The following is a 22,020-nucleotide window of genomic DNA, read 5'->3' as shown; positions in this document are numbered from 1 at the left end:
AGGGAGAGCGTGAAAAGAAACACACATAAAAGACACGCTTTGTGTAGTTAATCTATGGGAGGCATCACATGAAATCTAATGAAAGCTTATCTATACGAAGTGTCTGTTGACAGGATCCCACCCCTTTTGACAGCTACCACACAATCACATGGGTAAACCAAGGCTGTTATCCTTCAGTCTCATGATATCAAAAGGACGTTATCAAGACTGTGGGGACCTCAGGGAATTTCTTTCTGAAGTACCACCTTGTAGAAAAAGAAAATCACAAATACGATGGAAGGGTGACTTTTACTGTACTTCAGAACATCAACAGGGAAAGGCTGATTTTCCAATTGGAATTAAATACTGTGTGCATTAACTGTGGGTTAAGCTTCTTCATGCTGGGAAGGACTCCACGAACTGTGAATGTCCTGTTGCATTATTTTTTCATATTTTATGTGTACTTTATGTATTTATGCACGTATACTTATTGAGTATGGCTCAAATTAAGGAAAGAGACTTCAAATCTTAATATCTAAGCCTTTGTCTATAAATGTACAATGCATTTGTCACAAACAATGGCATCTCAACCACATACTGTAGCTCACAAAACATTTGATAGTTTAGAGATTTAAGCATGCTCCGAAACACTCCCAAATTAGCAGGAATGGTTATGATTGACTAAAACCCTATAGCTTAGTGATTATACGAGTATAATCCTTTAGAATATACATTACCAAGCCTACTTCAAAGGAGATATGGTGTTTATTAGGTGTTATTTTCTAAATTAAAACTGATGAGGTGCAACTATGGATTTCTAAACTTGCAATTAAAGATGAAAAATGAATACAAACAACAAACTTCACAAGTAAATTACAGCACTATATTTTACACAACAGCAGAAAAAGATTATGTGCTAGAAAAATATATAGGCACTAGGCAACATTTCTCTACTGTACCCGACATACTATAATCACCTACCATTACCAAATATTGTGTTCTCCTATATATATATATGTTTCCTCTCTATACAGTATAACTCAAATGCATGCCTCACAAAAGCTGAAAAACAAAGTATCATTTTATTATGGAGAACTGTTTTGGACTGTTTTAGCTGTTTATAGACGGTAAATGCTGAGAAATGTACACTATATGTAGAATAAACATACACCAAGGTAAATCATTTTCTAAACTGAATTTTAGCTTTGATTTAAAAAAAATCCCCATTTTTTTTAATTTAAAAAAAATTTCCCCATCATACATCTGAAAACCAATGGATAAGTAAAAGATACCAGAAAAGACAAGATTCTGACTTTGAAGAGAAGCATTCTTGATCAAGAACATTTACAGTTTAAATAATAAACAGTACTTTAGAAAGACTTAATTTAACTTTAAAGGCAGATCTTGATCAAAGTCAAAACAACATGTGTCCTGCTCTATCTACAAGTATAGTTAACAGTCAGCTGTACATTGTATAACAACTCTATTTTAAATGTTTGCTTATTCAGCTCCCATAATAGCCTGTTATTTATTTCTGCCACTTATGTAGCTCGTTTAAATGCAAATGACAAGGAACAGGTTCTGAGGAGTAAAAGGGACAGAACATTCAGTTGTGTGATTTTTCATTCGCCACCATTTCAGGTTAATTGCAGGTGAACAGGGTTTATTCAAGGTGCAACTCATGCAGCCTCTGTATGACAGTGAAATAGGCAGCTATAACGCAATACTGCGTGACTGTGTGACAAAAGACATGTACTGTATATTGTTCCAATCATGTGGACTGTATCCAACTGGATTTCTTACCTATGTATCCATCATTACGCAGCTGTTTATAAACAACAGAAGACAGAACAGAAATAATAACACAAACAATGGTGTTGAGGACCAGATCAATATCCCAGGACCACCCACTGTACTCAGGAATGTATGTCCTAACTTCAACAGAGTCTATCTCAGACTCCTTTATCTATGGGTCCAGGATGTGATGAGGCCTATCACTGAAGTCAATCAGACTCAGTTGTAATAATGTGACAGCTGTTAAATACAGAAAAAACAGTCTTGAGGAAAGTCTTGAGCATATATAGTCGAGCATATTCCATGGCTCAGCTTGAAAAAGAACAACATAACACAATGCATTCCTAATGTCATTAGCGAAAATTCTAAATGGATTCTAAATGTAATTAGTTTCCTCCACATAGCTATGTTAATACTCAATCTGCAAGCAAAGCTGTTTTGTTTCTTTTATATATGTCAGGGAGAAAAATGCTGTACTTTATTGTCATGGAAGCATAATTCTACTCCTTAGCAACAGCTTTTAACGGATACAAATTTGAAAAGCAGTTTTTCAATCAGCCCTGTGGTTATTTGTAATTCTGATAAATTAGATAAACAGAAACACAGCACTATAATTTTTCCAGAATTATTAAATTACTTCCAAAAATGTATTAAAAATTAGGAGAAAAATCTTTCTGTGTTGTACCAGAACAAAGCTCATGCTAAATGTGTGGAAATCTAGGCATATCCCAGCAGAACATGGGTATAGGGTATATCGTTATAAGGTATACTGAAAGACTACACTTTCCACAGGGCACCCATACACTCAAACATACTCTAGTGTTAATCCAAACCCATCTGGGAAGAAGCTGGCAACGGGAGTACCTGGAGAAAACTGGAGCAAAGATCCAAACTCGGGAAAGTACAGGGAGGCAGCAGCCCCAACCATCACTGTGCCATGCTACCCTCTGTTCAATTAAGGTGCAGTTATGAATAAACATTTTTACAAATTAAAGTGCACAAACTTTTAGTGAGAGGAGGTATTATTACCTACTGATTTACGAGATTGACACTTTAATCCAAAGTGACTTGCATTTGTACCCGTTTGTACTGCAGGGTACTTTATTGGAAAAACTCGGGTGAAATACTTGGCTTGAGGATACAGTCCCAGTGGCTGGGATTTGAACAGACAAATGTACAGTTACAAGACCAGAACCCTAATGACTACTCCAAACAGGTGCCCAGTGCTGCCTTTTCCTTCAATCCATGAACTATGGTATTGATGTCTCATCTCAAATTCAAATTAGGAAATAAATCCAAGCTTTTTGTCTTCAGTTGCTGTAGCCTTCTGCCTTCATGTTTCAGGCAAATGAGTCCATGTCCATGAAACATTAGAACCAATAAAGTACATTAACTTAGTTATCTGTGCTGGTTCATAAAAATGCTGATTCCTCTTATGACACGTTGTAAGACATAACAGTAGGCTTTCTGAGTACCAAAACAAGCAAAGATTCACTCCAGGCCTCTGGTCAGAATGCACAAAGAGTGCAGTGATCTGTTTATTTGCTGCTTCAAACTCCAGCAGAGATGGTCATGTCTCCATTATGCAATATCCTACACAAGACACCAGCTTGAGAACTGAACTTCAGACTCTAAAACATAAAACCACTGGGATTTTACATTCCAAGGAAAAAGGTACAGTATGAGTTACTATGGTAAAAGGGATTTGAAGACATTTTCAACACATACCGTGTAAAAGTATTAATATACAACAAACAAATAGCTTTAGGTACAAATAAAGTACATAATTGTGAGTTACGTACAGTATATTCACAAGTTTTAGGAGCTCTTAGGATCATGACAGATACCAAAATATACTAAGAAAACAAAAATAATAAGTGACACCTATTGAATGACTGTAGTAAATTAACAATCTATTGTAACAATGTACTGAATTATTTCAATTATTGAACAGAACCTCTGAGTGCTTTATAGCACAAAACCCTTAACTACTCTTTTAAATAAAAAAAGTAGATTGTGTTATGTGTTTAGGCAGAGAGTTGCATGGTGTTTTAAATCTGTATCCACTTTATCAGATGCTATCCACATGTTTAATGAAACTCACTATAAATACATCTATCTCTTAGTGCCAGAGGCCTAGTGCATGTGATCTCTGCTTGTTTAGGGCAACAAGTCTTTTTTAGTTGACTAAAGTTAATGTGCCTTGTTTCTTACAAGTAAATGTTATAAAATTATGTACTGCGCACTTTACACAATGGGACGAACCCTTCTGTTTTGGGATATATCCTAACTGGAACCTGTGAGCCACTTCAGTTTCCTACAGAGTTAGTACTATTTGCACTGTACACCAATATGCCATTTCTGATAACCTTTCGCCCTAACACACAATTACAGCATTTGTGTAAGTTTTCATCAGTAAGCCATTTTCACTTACAGTAAATGCTTGGTTTGCTTAATTGTGTGAAACAAAGAAAAATGAGTATGTTTAATATAGAGATAGAACTGAAGCATTGTCATCAATGTTCTTAGATGATTAAATTACTCGGGGTGATTCTCTTTCATCATAAAACAACATTGTCTGGTTACATCTCAGCAGTATATAACGATGAAGTTCTCCAGGTTAAAAAGAGAATAGGTCAAGGCAACAACATGCAAGACCATTCATTTTTGCAGAAATTGCTGATGAACAAGTCAAACATCAGGAGTTGAAGGTAAAGCGACGAATTACTGCTGTAGAAAAGAATGGTCCCTGAGAGTCATGGGATTTAAAAGTACTACAGTTGTAAATATTACCTTAGAAGAAATGTTTAATTTGGTCCAATAAGCAAGTAATCAAAGTATTTCTGTAACAATGAGGGTGGGTTAAATGAAAATGACTTGTTCTTGTATCCATTAAGGACCACATTCATAAGGTCTCTTTCATCGGATCAGATTAAGATCAGATCTTAATTCAAAAGAAGAAATCAAGCAACACAACATACAGTAAATCCACCTCTTTATTTTAAACATCAGATGTCCACTATTACCTACTGTAAACTGCAAAGTACAGATTATTCTAAGTAGGCACCTAATAGATTCAATACAAATTATTTTCCCAGTTTTAAGATCCGGATAAAAACCAATTTCTTTCATCAGAGGTTAAATCAAAAATCAGAAATTCTGTGCTTATTTTTTTCAACTTTGCATGTATTATTAAGTCAACCTGATAATGCTAAGCTAGGTACATATATTATGTGATACTCAATAAGTATCTGTAAATTCTAAGGTTTCTTTAAAAATCAATTCTTCTGAAAATCAATTTAAATCAAATTTAAATTTCTAAATAAAATCTTCTTGACTTTTTGATAGCATACTGCTTGTTAATTACACAAATAATGTCTACATATACTGTATGAAAGAGAACATGTACTTGTCCTTTTCTTTTCTAGTTCCTTCTTAAAACATTCTTTGAATAATTTGATATCAATTATCAAATTTGATATCAAAGGTTATGAACAAATACTTATAATAAAATAACATTTAAACATAATAGTTTGAATACAGAAAATAATAGAAAGTGTTCTTTCCTCCTCTCAGTGCAAAACATATACAGTAGCAGCAGTACAGTATATAGTATAATGCTATTCAAAGTCATGCACATCTTTGGCCTGTTAAGACTTCTACTGTGTAATAATGTTTTAGCATGTCAATCCAATGTATGCAATCATTTGTGATTAATGATTCATAAAAAATAAACAGAAGCTGGTATGAACCATATTGTGCAGAACAGATGGAGCAGGATCCATTCCAGTCTATGCTCTAATGTAAAGTTCAGGCACTGAACATTCAAGTGTTTGTGAATGCCACAATAAAACACCTACTATACAAGTATACAATTTCTTGCATTAGGAATTCGTCTTTTCGCATACCCCAGCTTTTCTCCAAGGAAACACAGACACACAGACAGGGAGAGAAGCTTGGGGTCAGAGCGCAGGGTCTGCCATTGTACGGCGCCCCTGGGGTTAAGGGCCTTGCTCAGGGGCCCAACAGAGTAGGATTCCTCTGCCGGCCGCAGGATTTGAACCGGCAACTTTCCAGTCACAGGCGCAGATCCTTAGCCACAGAGCCACCGCTCCGCCCCTGTTTTTTATTTTTGCCCCTGTCCCTGTCACGGTCACTGCAGAACAAGAGCCGTCACGCCCAGAGAGTGGACATGTAGCAGATTCACAAGCTAGGCACAGGAACAAGTCAGAAGTGCAATGCCTCAGCAGTGCAGACCAGCGAGAAACAATGTCCACAGAGTAGTAAACAACATGTAGGTAAGGGATCACTGATTACAGTAAAGAAGGAATGCCACTGAGCACAGCGCTTCGTCAATACAATTTTCTCAAGTGATCCCTTACCATGGAAATGCACTTTTAAAAATACTCAAGTTTGTTCACTCAGTTAATTACTCCTTTTAATACTACAATAGAGTTCTGTTGGACTTGTAGACTTTAAACCTTTGATAAGAAACAACAAACATTCTAATGATAAAAAAAATAAATTGGTTACTTACCCATCAGGATAAAAGTCAATATGTGCCCATGAACACTTCTATTCTAAACATTTATTAGCTGTTTAAGTCACAAAAAATGAGTACAGTAAATACAGGAATTTAAACCAGTTTCAGCTAAGCCTACGCAGTCTCAATACCCAACACACTGATTCTGTAACCAGGCATTGGGCTAAATAAAATCTCAGCTTGACTTTTGTCAAGAATGTTGAAAGAACTTAGTCACAAAGTTCTGATAACACAGGCAACCAATCATTTCCCTCTCTGCCAGTTACTTAACAGCATGCTGCACAGTTATTGCAATAATAAAGAGGCTGGGTTTTCCTGTTCTTTAGCCCCTTTCAATCATTTACTTTTTAATGCAATCTTTAGGGAGTCGCTTTCTTATCACCTGAGTGAAAGAGTAGAATATTGACAGAGCACAGCAATTCAGTACACTGTTAAAATGTCATTCTGAAGCCAAAGGTTAAACAATCCTGTTCAATTCTGGACTCTGACTATAATGGAAAATAGTGAAATGGCCAATACTAGATAGATCCACTTAAAAAAAGAGAATGGAAAAAAACGCCCTGATATAAGCAGCACTGGTTATGGAATGTTCTGTAGAAATTCCCATTGTCTGGAACCCCATTGTTCACATTTGTGAACAGAGTATGTCATCAGGGTGAAATGTCTAACGTTTTCTGAGGAATATATACAGTATTTCTTCACCATGTTAAATCAGTAGGAGACGCCTCACAATACAACACACAACTAACATTGAACATCTCTAACAGATGTGTCATTGAAGCTGTGCTACACAACATAGAAAACAACGCAGAACCATCCTCAAGCTTTCCTTCAAACAAAGGCAATATTCTGCTGTCTCGGGTGCCATTGTACCTTTGTTATGTTTTTTTCAGTTTTCTGAATGCTTTGTTCCAACTTTGTCTCTGACCAGAGAAGCTAGAGTGTGGTGTATTTTACCTTAGTCCCATTTCTATAATCTACATCACAAAAGCACATCAGTAAAGTCCTCGAAAGTAATAAATTACACATCACCATATTACTTCAACAAACAAGACGTGCTTATAAGTTTTATTTTTGCACATTTTGTCAATTTCATTGATAAGGGGAATCCTCCTGTGGTGTCAAATGTCATAGGACAGACTAAAATACAGTCAACACAGGAATATTGCATTGCTACCATTACTTGTGATCAATAGCTTTTTTATTTATGATATACTGTACATTAAAATATTGGCAATTATTTTTCTTTGTCTACTATCACTGGACTGTAGTGTTCACTTTCTGCTCTAAAATTTTACTAGTTACAGTATTTAGGAGTCATTTTATTTAATTACTATTTGAACTCTGTGTACCATTAAAAGTTCTAAGTGTCTCCTAGGTAAAACATTTCAGCTTAGTTCGTAATTGTTTAATTTATTTTTATTGTTAGTTTATAGTTTGTGAAACTAAACTGCTGGTAGGCAAATTGGGCATGTACTGTTTTTAATAGTGAGATTCAATTCATGCAAATATACTGTACAGCTACACTATATGAAAAAGTAAAAACAAAAGTAGAAAGAACATCAGTATTTTAAATAGTTTCTTGTACTTTCATGTCTAGAAGAGATGATTTTTTCCAATTTTAGTAGTAGTAGAAAGAAGGGGATCACCCTACAGTAGCACTAACACATTCTAACTAGAACCTTGGAAGGCATTAAAGCTAAGGTGCACCTTCCCTGTTTAAAAGGGAACCAACACAATCAATTTCTGAGCAGGAACTTGAACTTGAACTTGAACTTTATTGCCATATGTAACCGGTACATGTAGTGGTACAATGGAATTCTTACTTACAGAAAGTCTCTCGATTGTTAAAACAAGTGTACAAACACAAAGTGCAGACAGTGCATCAAGACAATGTACAAGTAAACAGTAGACAATGTACAAGTAAACAAGTAAACAGCTTGAATGTAAACAATACAGACGTGTAAACAATGACTGGAGATGGGCAATAAATAAGAAATTATAATGAGGTAGATGGTATAGGTGTGGTCTGAGGGGCAGGGCTAAATGTGTTCGCCAATCGCACTGCTTGTGGATAGAAGCTAGTGAAGAATCTAGTGGTTAGTGTCCGTATGCTCTTGTATCTCTTGCCTGGGGGCAGTGGGGCGAAGAGCTCATGCCCGGGGTGGTGACTGTCCACTGTGGTGACAGATTTAACAGATTGAACAAGATTTAACAGACCAAGAAAAGAACAGACCAAAAGGCATTACTGTGACTTTTTATAGAGGGTATCACAAGTTCTCTTTAATAAAAGGCACAGCCACTGCATTCTTATCAGTTTATTTTCAAATGCTTCTTGCTGGCTGAGCATGTTTAAATGTCATTCTTAAATAAAAAAATCACCCTGCTGATACTGACCGCTGATTAAAAGAAACCATCCTTGATCAAATTGGTTTGCACAGTTCCGCTAGGACAAACAATCGGGATTAAAATCAGAATACATCATTAACATGTACAGCCAATCATCTTTCCAGATACAGTAAATAGGACCAAAAACTGTAACATGCCAGTTCTGTAAAAATGTCTACAAATCAGGTATCCCAGGAAGTCCTGTAGTTGCAAAAAACCCTACAGCTCAGATAGCCAGGTAACAACTAAACCAGTTCCGACTCAGAGGAACATAACTCTGCTTTTCGCTGTTGCACAATACAACTTCACCCCTATCATTTCACTAACTGCTTAAGAAAACATTTAATTAGGACTTACAGTACACTAAAAATTAAGAGCAATGAAAGAAATGTAATCTTGAAATGAGAGTGATAGGAAAGGTGCCCTTCTCATGTAAGATCTGTAGAAGAGATCCACAAGTCTGCTCTTTTAATGCCTTTTACAAAATGTTAAAAATGTGCTTATGTTTGGCCTTGAATTGTAGTAAAAGTTTAATTGTAAAATGTGTATTATTAATTCATAAGAACACCACATTGTAAACTGTTAACATCTTAACCCAAATCCAAGTAATGGTTTGAGCAGTCAACTTGAAACTCTTACTTAATATAGAACCACCACGTACTGCAAATCAATTACTTGTAATTTGCTACGTTCATCTTTAATTGAAAATTACTTCATGAGCCATTTTTATTTGCCCTTTCCCTGACTGATACTAAAGGAAAATGAAAAATATACATATCTTTCCAAGTTAATGAAACAGAAAATAACATGAATAGTTATTTTTAGCTAAACTTTATTTCAACTTCTCATTACCTCAAACAATAAATAGCTCCGGTTTCCTCCCACTTCCCAAAGACATGCTTGCTAGGCTGGCTGGCGTGTCTAAATTGCCCCTGTGCGCTCGTGTGTGTGTGTGCCCCGTGATGGACTGGCATCCTGTCCAGGGCGTATCCCGACTTGCCCCCAGGGCTCCCAGGACGGGCTCCAGGTCGCCACAGTCTTTACCCAGAATAAGGATGGATGGATACAGCAAATAAAACATATTGATAACCTTTGAATGCAGGGCTCAAACATACTGCCCTAAGAATAAGACCGTCACTGCTTCAGTGACTGAGTGAACCCATACTATGTTATATTCACACAATAATTTACATGAAACCCTAAATGGTTGCCAAGCTGACAGCCTAACTTTAACTGGGTATCCAGCCAGGACATGAATACCCAACTTCTTACTGGATCACTGGTTGCTAGGCAACCATGTTCTTTCTATAACAAATTATTATGGAAAGGGTGTGGCAGCATCTGGTGGAAAATAGGCCGCTCCTGTAAGCGCCTTTGAAGAGATTCAGCTTTTAATAATGATTTAAATACAATCATTCAGACTTAGACAAAAGAGGGCACTATAAATACAAAAAGCTGATAACGATTTCTAGAAACAGTTGTGTTGACACTCAAGAACAAGACTCATAGTGAACTCATATTGAATTCTAACCAAATTAAGACCAATTTTAAAAGACATTCTTGTTGAATCCTAAATGCCCTAGTATTTAACTTTTCAGTTTAAAGTTGTGTTGATTTTAATAACAAAATAAAATATTTTTCTATCTATACCATAAAACCTATACAACCAGGATGAGGACTGGTTTTTGCCCCAGGCAGTCACCTAAACCAAGGGCCGGCTCCGTATACCACACAGATACAGTTTCCAAGCACCTCTGAAGCAACTCCAATGCTATTCAGTCAGGCACCTGAGGAATGATTCCCCTGCAATAGTTTCCCTGACTGAACTGTACAGATCATGTTGCTTCCGGGACAGGCAGTGTATAGTCTACAGCTGCTACTTGTAAACAAAGATCACAAGGGATACACAATTCTCTGTACTGTACTTTCAATTTTATGTAAAGATCTTGCTTTTCTTGAAGTGCCACAGCAAACAGGAAAAAGAACAAAGAGGAATGTCCAACCACAATCCTTACAGAAATAAGGCTATGAATAGAGTACAAAGAGCAAAACAACACTAGACATGAGGTCAGAGGAAACTTCTTCAATAGCACCACACTCAGCCAAACTGACAAAATCTCTAAGGGACACAGAGATGTGTTCCTTATGAGTTTACCAAGATGCACAGGGCTGACTGGCTCCATTTTAGAAAGATAAAATACAAAAACCTCCAATTGATAAACTCCTGGACTGGTTTTACATTCAAATATATGGTTCCAGCCCAGTTACCACCAATCAATGCTCTTCCTTATACAATTAAGACTTGTATTTCATGATGGGCACATATGACTCACAGGGGGCAAATCAGAACACCAGACTAACAATACAGTCCTACACTTCAAAATGTCAGCATAGACACCTACTGTAAAACTGAAAACTAAATCCAAGCTAAATAGGATTTAAGAAGGTGGTAACTGAGCGGATTGAGGTATTATCTAATTTTAAGTATTTGACTGAAAAAACAAAGTAACCAGGACTGCAATTCATGGTGCAAATGCCAGGTGATGTAAACAGGGCTCAGAATTATATTTTTGTGCTTTATCACTGAATCCAATTTCACTTCTAAAATTCATATGAGCCCCTCATACTCCTTGCTATTCAAGGTACAGTATTTAAAATATTTTACAGTAGAGTAAAATATAATGAAAGAGACTAAAAGATGACAGATTCCACCATAAGCTACTGTACTTACAGTACATGTCTATATTTGCACAAATGTTAAGACTGCTCAGAAGTTCAGAAGTTGCTTTTTTTACCAAGAGTTTGAACATTGTGAGTTAAACAATATTTGTTGCATGAAAGGAATATAAGGAAATCAAGTTAAACTAAATGTGTAAAAATGCAAAGGGAAGTCATTAATTTCTAGGAATTATTTTTAAAAAAACTAACACATTTTATTTGTGATGATGAACTGGATTATGTATCAGTGCACAAGGAGAACCATATATTAAATGAATCTAAAAGGTTTAGCTAACATTTTTTTATAATGTGCAGATTCAAGTTAAACTAATATAAATTTGCCATAATTGTGAAATCTATTATAACAGTTAAAAAAGATGAGTCTTCACTTAAAATGGCTTTTTAATCTTTTATTCCTCTTTAATTTCTTTTGTTTATTTGTTTGAACAAATGATGTTGATTGCCTTATGGCAAAACCATCATGATGGTTTGCAATATGTTTTACTCATTAGACTGTTATTTTATGAAGCAAACAATAGAAGATGAAAGAAATGAAAGCACAGAACATTCTTACTGTAGACTCATTTTCCTTCTAAATGTTGTTACTTTAGAGTCAATGCATTTATTGAGTCTGATAGGAGATTACAATTTTGGAGACTTGTGACTTTGAGTGTAATCATGTGCAGTAAAAATTAAACTTGGCTAGTGATAATAATCATCACTGTTATTAAACAACGTTATTACGTGTGTGCAATGACTGGGCCTTAAGGGCAAAATAAACCCAGAAGCCACCTTACAATCAATCTGTTAATTAGTTGCTACAGTAATGAGATGAACATATTAATAACAAAATGTTGTCATTAGAGACTTTCTCCTGAGTGCTAATTATCTAGTTAACTGCGTAGACTAAACTAAGCGCTTGTGACAAGAGGACTCTATTAGAGTCTAATGGATAAATAGCAGAGAACCTGTGAAAAAGTCAGAGTTAACTGTAAATCAGTTAGTATACAGAATACAACAAAGGTTACAAATGAGAGGTCCATCTAGCCTGTTTGGATATAAGTTACTAAAACGTAGGATCTCACCCTGCCATTTATACAAAGAAGCCAGTGAATCAGCTTCGATAATATGGTTGGGTAGCTTGTTCCATATTACTGCAACTCTTTGGGAACAGATATGTCTCCTGTTCTCAATTTTAAGTAAACCTTCATATAGTCTTCACTTATATGTCCCTGTTCATGTTTCACTGTTTAATCTGAAAAAGACCACTGGGACTCGAATGCTACATCTCTAGAAACAAAACTGTACTATTACGCTTTGTGTTTTCAGAACTATTTTTTCTGCCTCTTAATATTAGGCAACCCCCCAGGCACACACAGAGAAAATGTGACCCTTCCTAAACCCCTGGAATCTAGATTTCCACAACCCTGACCTGCACTGTGCAGGTACAGTACTTCAGACTGATTACAGAAAAAAGTATTAAACATATTTCTAACATCCACACAAATTGTCAATGCAATTTCTTTTGTTTAGGTCTTTAATTTCAACTCTCTAGAGGTAATAAAAGTTTCCTGCACTACAGAATGCTCAATTCGCGCAAAGACAGAAAAAACATCTCGCACACATTTCTCCTCCCCAGGAAGGGAACACTTTTCACAGCAATACAAAGAAATTCACCCATTTTTTAACAGAATAAGCCCAATGAGTGCCAACAGTTAACTTCAGGTAGTACATCGATTGTGTGATGGATTTTTAACAAATTTTTAGTATTTTCATCTCATTTCCAAAACTGTCAATAAATAATACAAAGGGGCCCAAAAGCATCCATAGTTTAGAGTGTTGGGAGTGTTGTCTGACTTGCAATCATATTTTTTGACAAACTATCAACTGTTTATTTTCCTAAACAACATTTTTTTTCGGAAGCCACTAAACAAACGTGCTGCTGTCCTCCAGAACAGTTAATCTCCAAAACCAGGAGCGAGTCCATTTAGAGTGAAGATCACAATTCATTACGCACTCCGACTTCTCCCTTCCTTTCAACTACACACCTTGTCATCAACACCTTTTACAAACTGCACCACGCATGTTTGTATTGGCAAGATTGCATTTTTTGAATCAGCAGATATTTTTTTTTTGCATTTTACTAATTTACGGATAGTACTAACACTGGATCTTTAATGGAATTACTGTAAATGGCAAACCAGTTTTAAAAAGTAAAACAAGAAGACAAGAAGACAAGAAGACAATGTCACAGGGTTGTATACATTATATGCTTTAGGAATTGCAGCTACTCTGATATCTGTTACACTTGGCTTCAACAGTCAATCAGAGCCATCGCCCAGCAACTTCAGATTTTGCTGGGAAAACTCATGTGGCCGTTTCCAGGACCTCTGAAGTCAGAAATTCTTTTTTTTTTTCCAGTTTCGCTTTGTTCTGTGACCTGGCAAAAGTCAATCTAAAGTGAAAAAGTGAAAAAAATATTTACAAAAACCAAGAAATGGTCAAGCTCTCAAGCATTAAAATTTGGCAATCATTGTGTTTACTTTAGGTTTATAGCTTTGAAAGCACAACTAGTCTAGGTTACAGCAGTTTCACACATCAAAGGGTGGAAGCCATGCAAAGTGTCAGTTTTTATACCCAACACTGATAATGAAAATTCTTTGGATAGTTGCAGGTATATAAAAACACCTGAAGACACCCGAAGAAGACTCCACAGCCTAAATGTTGTGTCTATATTCCTTTCAGCTTGCAATTAACCTTTTACATGTTCCTTTGCAGGCTTCGCATGCTAACGCAGCTACCTACTTGATTTCATCAATCCCTATTCAATATTCTCAGAAACCAGATTAAATGTAAAAAAAGTGCAAATTCAAATCTGAGAAGGGGTAAATAAAATGTGGCGGGACATGAAACCAGTCAGAATTTGGTCTGTAAGGTTCATAAAGAAATACTAACCACAATGCTAAACTTAAAGACCCATGTCCCACACATAAGAACTCAAAACAAACAAGAGGCCTTTTGGCCCATCTGGTAGTCAGTAGCTTATTGATCCAAAGATACCAGATGCTGCATATAAAAAGCCTACGTCTCAGCTTGGAATTATGGTAAGGGCCTGAGCTCAAGTGTGAATAAAACTCATCACTTACACTGTACTTTGTCTACCAATTTTCAAAAAAATATTTAAGGGCTCCTGATATTTTATTTCTTGAACACCCTGTTGATTTAACAATGTGCTACACACAGTGATACCCACCTGAACTACTACAGCCTACACACAGTGATGACATCAATCTTCAGTGCAGGGTGCAAGGTGACCATTTAACTTTAGATTGACTTCTGCCAGATCATAGCTGGAAAGGAAAGAATCCTGAAGACACCTGAGAAAGGCTCCACAGTCGAAACACTGTATCTCTTTTCTTTTCAGCATCGAATAAACCTCGACCTGTTCCATTGCAGCTTACACATACTGACGCAGCTACTGTACCACATTGATATTATCTACCTCCTTGATATTAAATGCAGGGTGTGCATTTTGCTAAAGGTCACCATTTAACTTTAGATTGACTTTTGCCAGATCAGAGTTGGAAAGGAAGGCTTTTAAAAATGACTCGCTTTTTCCAAACTCCGAGACCCAAGGTGAATTTATCTTACAAAAGTTGAGATGGTCAGGTAAATTAAAAAGGTCCCAGGCACTGAACGTGCCATATGAATGCTGACCCTTATTATTATTCTTTAAACAGATTAATCTAATATAATTAGACTGAGGCATTGTGGTAGAGGGTTAAATTAAAAACAAAATTGGGAGCAAATTAAAAGACTTTCTCCAGATCCAGTTTCTCAGGGCAGCTGCTTGTCAGTGCTAGTTTACTGTGGCAAATCTAAACACATCTTGTTTCTATAGATGCTGCCAATGAAGAGCTGGGAGTGCTAAAATAGTAAGATCAGTTGGGACATCTTAAAAAAAAATCCCAAAATACTTACATGGAATGCATGAAGTTTATTTAACTAACAGAATTTTCCACATTAAGGCCATGTAGAGTCAAAGCACAGATAAAAACGTCAGGCTACAAAAACGTTTTAAAAGAATACATGCTTGATATTGAGGCATATTATATGATGAAGTCTTTGGTCTTGATGTTTTAATAAGGACACTAAATGACGGCTATAAAATAAAATACATTCTCCACACAAAGTTTTATGATGAAGTGATCAGCAGCTCTTTAAATATTACTGATTCTGCTTCTTCATTAGCGTTAGCATTCTGTGCCATCTGTTCCCTTTATTTCAGGGGTGTCCAATCCTGGTCTTGGAACGATGGTGTGTCTATGAGGTTTCATTCCAACTCGGCTCTTAATGAGCTGAACCAGCTGGTTACTGCCTTCACTGGACTGTTTTAACAGCTTCTTCCAGCTCTTCAGGTGCTGCTGCTGCTGCTGCTGCTCTTAAATTGCTGAGAAAACCTGCAGACACACCAGACATTCAGGAGCAGTACTGGACACCCCAGCTTTATTTGGGTTTGGAGCTCCGATTTTAATTATTAAAAAACACAAAAATGTCTTAAGTCAGGTGAGTGCACCATCAATTTGCTTACTGCAGCGACTGCTTTATCTACGAATGACATCATTCTCAGTCAACACCCCTCCCCCTCAAAGAAAAACATTCTCTATTTCATATCATACACCTTCCAAACAATAGCATGGATGCCTCTGAGGTAGGATGTGTAAACAGATTCTTCTTAAAGTAATCACAATTTGTATACTGTAGATTTTAGGCATCGGAAATGACAAACAGAAAGTAGAAAAAGAGCCAGAACACTGAAGCTAACATTGGAAACCGTTAAGACAACTTTTCTAACCAGAATTGAGGAAGAATACAAATTAATTCAGTAAGGTCACGTTGACTCAAGCTGTACAACAGTAAGTGTGGCACACCCTGAGAGAGTCACGTACTGTACAAACACACTGTAATAACTATTTGCTAACTGGCACAGTAAAGAGACCTTAATGTCCAAGAGAAACAGAAGAGCAATAGGCTCTGAGTGGATAGAATGAAAAGGGTTTTTTCTTCCAACCTGAATTAATATCTATTTAACAACTAACAAAAGGTACAGTGATGCCTGAAACTTTGGGACATCAGCTGGCCACACAAAGCAATGACTTTTCTTTTAATGTGGAGTCATATTCATCGGTAATTTTATCAGTAGTAATAATCAGAAAAAATACATGCATTGCATATTTAAATTACATTCACTTTCTGATATGTAATGAGGACTGTTCTAAGGCATACCATTTATTAGCTTGATGACTGTTGTGAAAATGATATTATTCCATCTGATGTGTTACATGAATCTCTATTAATGCTAATGACCAAATGTAAAACCTGGAAACCTCATTAACACCATACTGTATACATGTTGAACTGTTATACTAGCTTATGCTTATTACAGAAAGTATTGGAAGGTTAATTTTAATTCTATGTGAGAATTAAAATTAATTCTGTATACTGTATTACTAATTTCTCTATCACTCAAGTACACTGGTCAGCATAGACTGATACTGAATGAAATGACCCTTGAGATAAAGCAAAACCTACATGCTATGATTTTTCAACAGCAAATGGGAAACACTATCATAGACAAATGTTTATAAGGTTGAATATTATCGTAGGTTAATTTCTGAAGAGTCGCCATTTCATCATTGTGCTGTATTGCTGCTTCAGTAAGTGGACTGAAGCATTTGAATTAACAGCTAGACTTTGGCTAATGCTCTGTTAATATTTGTGCTCCTGCAAACCCTTAAGACTCATAATTGTTTTTAAATCATTCAGACCCTATACCCTATATATTTGTATCCAGTGAACTTTGGAAAAAAGTGTCATTCAGACCACTAGCACAAGACCTACACAAATGCGATCTGTAGTCAACTCTACATAAAACCTGGGAAAACAGCTCATAAGAAGATAATGGAATATTGAACAGTTATCCAAATGTTGTGCTGCTCTCATCCAGACCATTCTGTTTTATGAAAACTGATCATAGTATTGCTTGTAATTACATTCAACACAGTTTGTGTCACCTTTTGTATAAAAGTTCATATAAACCATGCTATATTATATTCCATGCTAAATATATACCATGTTATATTTTACATATGTACAGACTTAGAGTACTTCATACTATTACTGACAATTGTTAGTGTTTATCCCAACTTGAATACAATTATTTTAACAAGAACACATTTTAAATTAGGACTTTCATATTTCTTGTGCTGCCCGTAAAACTCCAAAGAGACAATTTTTAATTAAAAGGTCATCTAAGCTCATTTCTTCCTCTGAAAAAATCAAATTAGGTACAGGATACTATTGAGGAACTCCCCATCACATATTTATAAAAATACTGCTTTCCTTTATAAGATTATATAACAAAACAGTAAGACATTTTTAAAAGGGTGATTTAATTTTTATAAAAGCTCTGGTATTCAAATAATTTATTTTTAACTAAAAAGCCCACAAAGAGTAATTTTTCCCCGCTAAAATCAGCAAATCAGAAAAAAAAAACAGAAACAATACAATGCCAGTTGTCACTATGGATGAAGTAAAAGCATCCAGAAGGATCCAGAAGCATCCTATTATACTGTGGACTAAAAGCGATAATACTTCTAAAACATATTAAAAGCACATGCAAAGCAGTGTCACTTCATATTAATTTCAGTGTACTTATCAAGAACATCAAGACTATGAACTATATGACAGTTCCTCACCCACTTTTTAGTGAAATGTTTCAGGGCTTTTGATTAATATTCTCTAAACTGGATTGAGACCTACAAGAGGCTAGTAGATTGATACTTAAAAAAACAAGGCAAGAAAACTAATGGGACACTTGTGACCTTTCATACTCTCTAAAAGAACTGTCAAATACACAGAAATAACAAATAACTTTGGTAGACAGTGGACATTTTTTTTTCCTAGTCTAGTGTCTAACAAACAGTAATCTTCAGCCCACCCTTGGAATTTCACATGCCTCTGGTGGTTATCCCAGATGTTTGATTTAATATCAAGGAGCAGTGCCACAGAGGAAGTTTTTTTTTTAATGAAACAACATGTTACACCTTTGGGACATACAGGAAAGCATTGTGTATACTGAAAAAAGAAAGTTTAAAAGGTTAATCGTGTAAATATTTATTATCTCTAAAAAAAGCAAACTAGCCCACTTGTAAGTTAGTTATAAAATACTGGCTTGACAATAATCTATTTACTAAATATGTATATTGGCATGTGTAGTAATTAAACACCCCCAATTAAACGGGGGGATCCAGGCGGATGCTGCACATTGGTGGTGGTGGAGGGGAGTCCCCATTACCTGTAAAGCACTTTGAGTGGAGTGTCCAGAAAAGTGCTATATAAGTGTAAGCAATTATTATTATTATTATTATTATTATTATTATTTTTAAATCAACAACAATAAAATAATAATGTGCAGCAGCTCGACAGTAGGACAAACCCATATTCATAAATGCACACTTTCTTCTCATACCACCATTTAAAGACAGCTAAGCAATGATGTGAGCCTCCTTTCAATCAGTTTAACAACCATAGCACTCAATTATTTGGCACCATACTGTGCGTTCAATTTGTTCAGTCTACAGTAGAGATGGTAGCAGGACCGCCCTATTCAAAAAACGACTACGCTGTATATGGTTGTATGTGGCTATCAAATGGAATGTTATCATATCAGTTTCAATGTTCATTGATAACAATAATATCTATTCTTGACAGTTTGGGGAACACCGCGCTTCAACACAAAGAACGTCTTATTTTACATCTATAAAAAAGCTACTTTTGCCTACGGGTTCTTACAATTAACGTTTCCTGTATTTTTGTTTTATTTAATAAAGCATCCTTTGTTAGCTTTAAATGGAACCTTTCATGGTCCCGGTATTAATAGGTTTTGTATAACACGAGTTAGGAATGGGGGGGAAAGCGCAGACTGTTGTCGAAACTGTTATGGCAACCGAGCCAGGCGAGTAGTCAGGATACAGGTGTGGCGTTTCTATATACTAACTCTTAGATATCAGGTTGCCCTGGAGGTACAGTATAGCAAGCCCTTGAGGAACACTTTTTTTACATCACTAAAAGTAACATTTTTAAATACGGTTTGGTTCACCTTTAGCAAACTACAATCTTAGCCTTTTCTAACAATGGACTGAAGCAGTAAAACACGATAACATCTGAGCAGACGCGAGCTTTAGTACAATAGTACAATCTACAAGCTTACTAAGATCTTACTTAGATCTTATAAAAAACGAAGACGAAAGTACTGATTTACCGTATAATAAAATCGACTAAAGAATCTTACGCCATATATTTCTATTAACAATTAAATACATATCGGCTTAGTTTTTTCCCCACATTTAACCTCTGCTTTTACGACTTTTGCGCTCCACGATTCTTCTGACACGCCAAAACATGAATACAAAGCTTAGAAGGTACTGTAAATAAAACAGCAGCTTCAGACGCATAGTAAAACAAAAAACAAAAATCTTACCTTACCTGTTTCGGGATAAGGACGGACGCACTTCCCCCAAGCAGGCAAGTGTTACCGCATGGCACAATGTGTCACATAAGCAGAACAGAGGATAACTGGAGAGCTTGCAGCAGGGCACAGGGTAGCCGAGCTCCTATAAAAGAATGAAAAAGATGTATCCGGAGAGGACATAAACCACAGAAAACCTACAAAAAGTTAGCAACAGTTTCCGAAAACAGGGAAAATTTACCCAGGTAGCTAGTGATGTTCAAATAAACTCAGTGACGTCCCTGTATGTTTTGTTGAGTGTTTTTTTTTCCCCGAAGGGTCCGCCTCACCTCTCCCGTTAAGCAAAAATTGCGCCCTCAAGTGGTGTGAAGAACATCGAGAATGTATTAAATCTTGTCAGGATTTCGATTCTAACCTCGATTATCGATTTCGTGTCTCGAGAGTAGAACACTATAGTAATTTCTGTTTTATATCCATTGTGTCCTATTGTTCTCGAGAGTACAACATGAACGCTTGTTTCTAATGAGGATGAAGAACACTGCTGCTTAAGTAAATTTAAAAAATACAAACCCTGCCAAGTGCTAATTTCTTCAAACTTTTACATTCATAAAGTTACAGTATATCTCTTGAAACGCATATGTTACACTTTGGAAACAATACATAGCATTAAACGGTTCATAGGTTTTGATATGATTTTCTAAATCTTATAACCTTTCTGCTAATATCATAGAGATCAAACGTTCATGAATAAAGTATGTCGGCACTTCATTTAGATTAGGATTGGGTTATTGCCACTTGTTGGTTAGTCATCAGGGTGTTCTTGAATGTAGCCAGTGCAGTATGATTACATGGTTTACATGATTGATTTTGAATAATAAAAAAGAAACACAGCATGTTTCAGGATTCTGAGCTATGTCACCAAAGATGTACAAGGTAAAAACAGTTTGTGTTACAAATTAAAGCACAAGACAAAATGATTGTGTATTTTTGCAATGTTATTGCTTTTAATCACATACAAACAAATGAAAAGTCTTGTTACAATGTGTTTACAAAGAGAAGAGAACCTTATTTTTCTCAAGTTTTTATAAACCTTGCGTACCAGGAGCTCATTTGGCCCTGAGCATATTACAGAGAACAGTGTCACCTCCTAGGAGCCTAGACAGTGGTGAATGTTCTGCATCTGGAGACATACTGTAGCTTTCTGGAGGGAATCTCCACTCTTTAGACAGCACCTGAAAGCTGAGATTTAGTTGCAGGGGAAGCTGACCAGCACACATTAAATCTGCACTTTAACATACTCACTGGCAAGAATACTGCACTGGAGGGGTATGGCTCATCTTGACCAGGATGGGAACCACTGTTTTAAATATTTTCTTCATTTTCCCTTTTTAACCCCTACATGCTCCTCTGCACTCCTCCAAAATTCACAATCTCTTTGACACCTCATCTCCTCTCTCTCTAACTTACTCCCACCTCCTACCAGCCCCCTGACTTCTATTCTGAATCAGATACCCTGCTCCACAGCCACAAACACATCACCTCTATCCTTGGATCCGTCCCCACTACCTCCTCCAGGCTATCGGTCCCTCTTCCCTTACCTTCTTCTCTGCTCTTCTTAATACCTAGCCCCTCTCTGCCCTTTAAGTAGGCAAATGTCACAACATTCTAAAAAAGGCTCAACCTTGATCCCTCTGTCCTTCAGAACTATTGATTAATTCCTCGCTTCCTTTCCCCTCCAAAGCTCTCAAGTAAGCAGCTCGCTGCCAGATTTCTGCCTGCCTATCATCCCACTCCCTGCTTGATCCCCTCCAATCTGGATCTCAACCTGTTCACTCCACAGAGACTGCTCTTCACTAACTCTGTACTCTCAACTTGTCTCCTACATGGTTCCCTATCTTAACCCTGTATTGATTGTTCTGTCCTTTAAATCCACTAATGACTTTTTCCTCCTCTCATCTCCCACCAGGTTTGGTATCTCTGGCTCTGGTCTTACCAGTATTTCCTCCTATTTCTTCAATCACACTTACCAGATTTCCTGGCTCAGATCACTCTCTACCACAGAATATCT

The 22,020-nt window shown here is 36.4% G+C and overlaps 1 protein-coding gene across 11 annotated transcripts in view; it reads right to left on the bottom strand.

The window, feature by feature from the left end:
• eps8a (EGFR pathway substrate 8a, signaling adaptor) overlaps window positions 1-20,275 on the bottom strand; it is a 94,263-nt gene extending 73,988 nt beyond the window's left edge. For 9 of the 11 annotated variants that reach the window (XM_015352972.2, XM_015352976.2, XM_015352978.2 and 6 more), the window contains exons 1-2: window positions 20,194-20,275; window positions 19,970-20,097 (exon numbers count right to left, since the gene is read on the bottom strand). The gene's annotated coding sequence lies outside the window, so the exon portion shown is untranslated. Of the gene's footprint in view, window positions 1-6,310; window positions 6,568-19,964; window positions 20,098-20,193 lie in introns of those variants that run through there. The other 2 variants (XM_015352973.2, XM_069192359.1) reach the window with 2 other exon arrangements.
• Between the last annotated feature and the right edge of the window lie 1,745 nt (window positions 20,276-22,020).

Source organism: Lepisosteus oculatus, chromosome 7, assembly GCF_040954835.1.
Source record: "Lepisosteus oculatus isolate fLepOcu1 chromosome 7, fLepOcu1.hap2, whole genome shotgun sequence".
NCBI classification, from domain to species: Eukaryota; Metazoa; Chordata; class Actinopteri; order Semionotiformes; family Lepisosteidae; genus Lepisosteus; species Lepisosteus oculatus.
The sequence above is the reverse complement of the archived record's forward strand: the minus strand, read 5'-3'. Positions and strand labels throughout refer to the sequence as shown.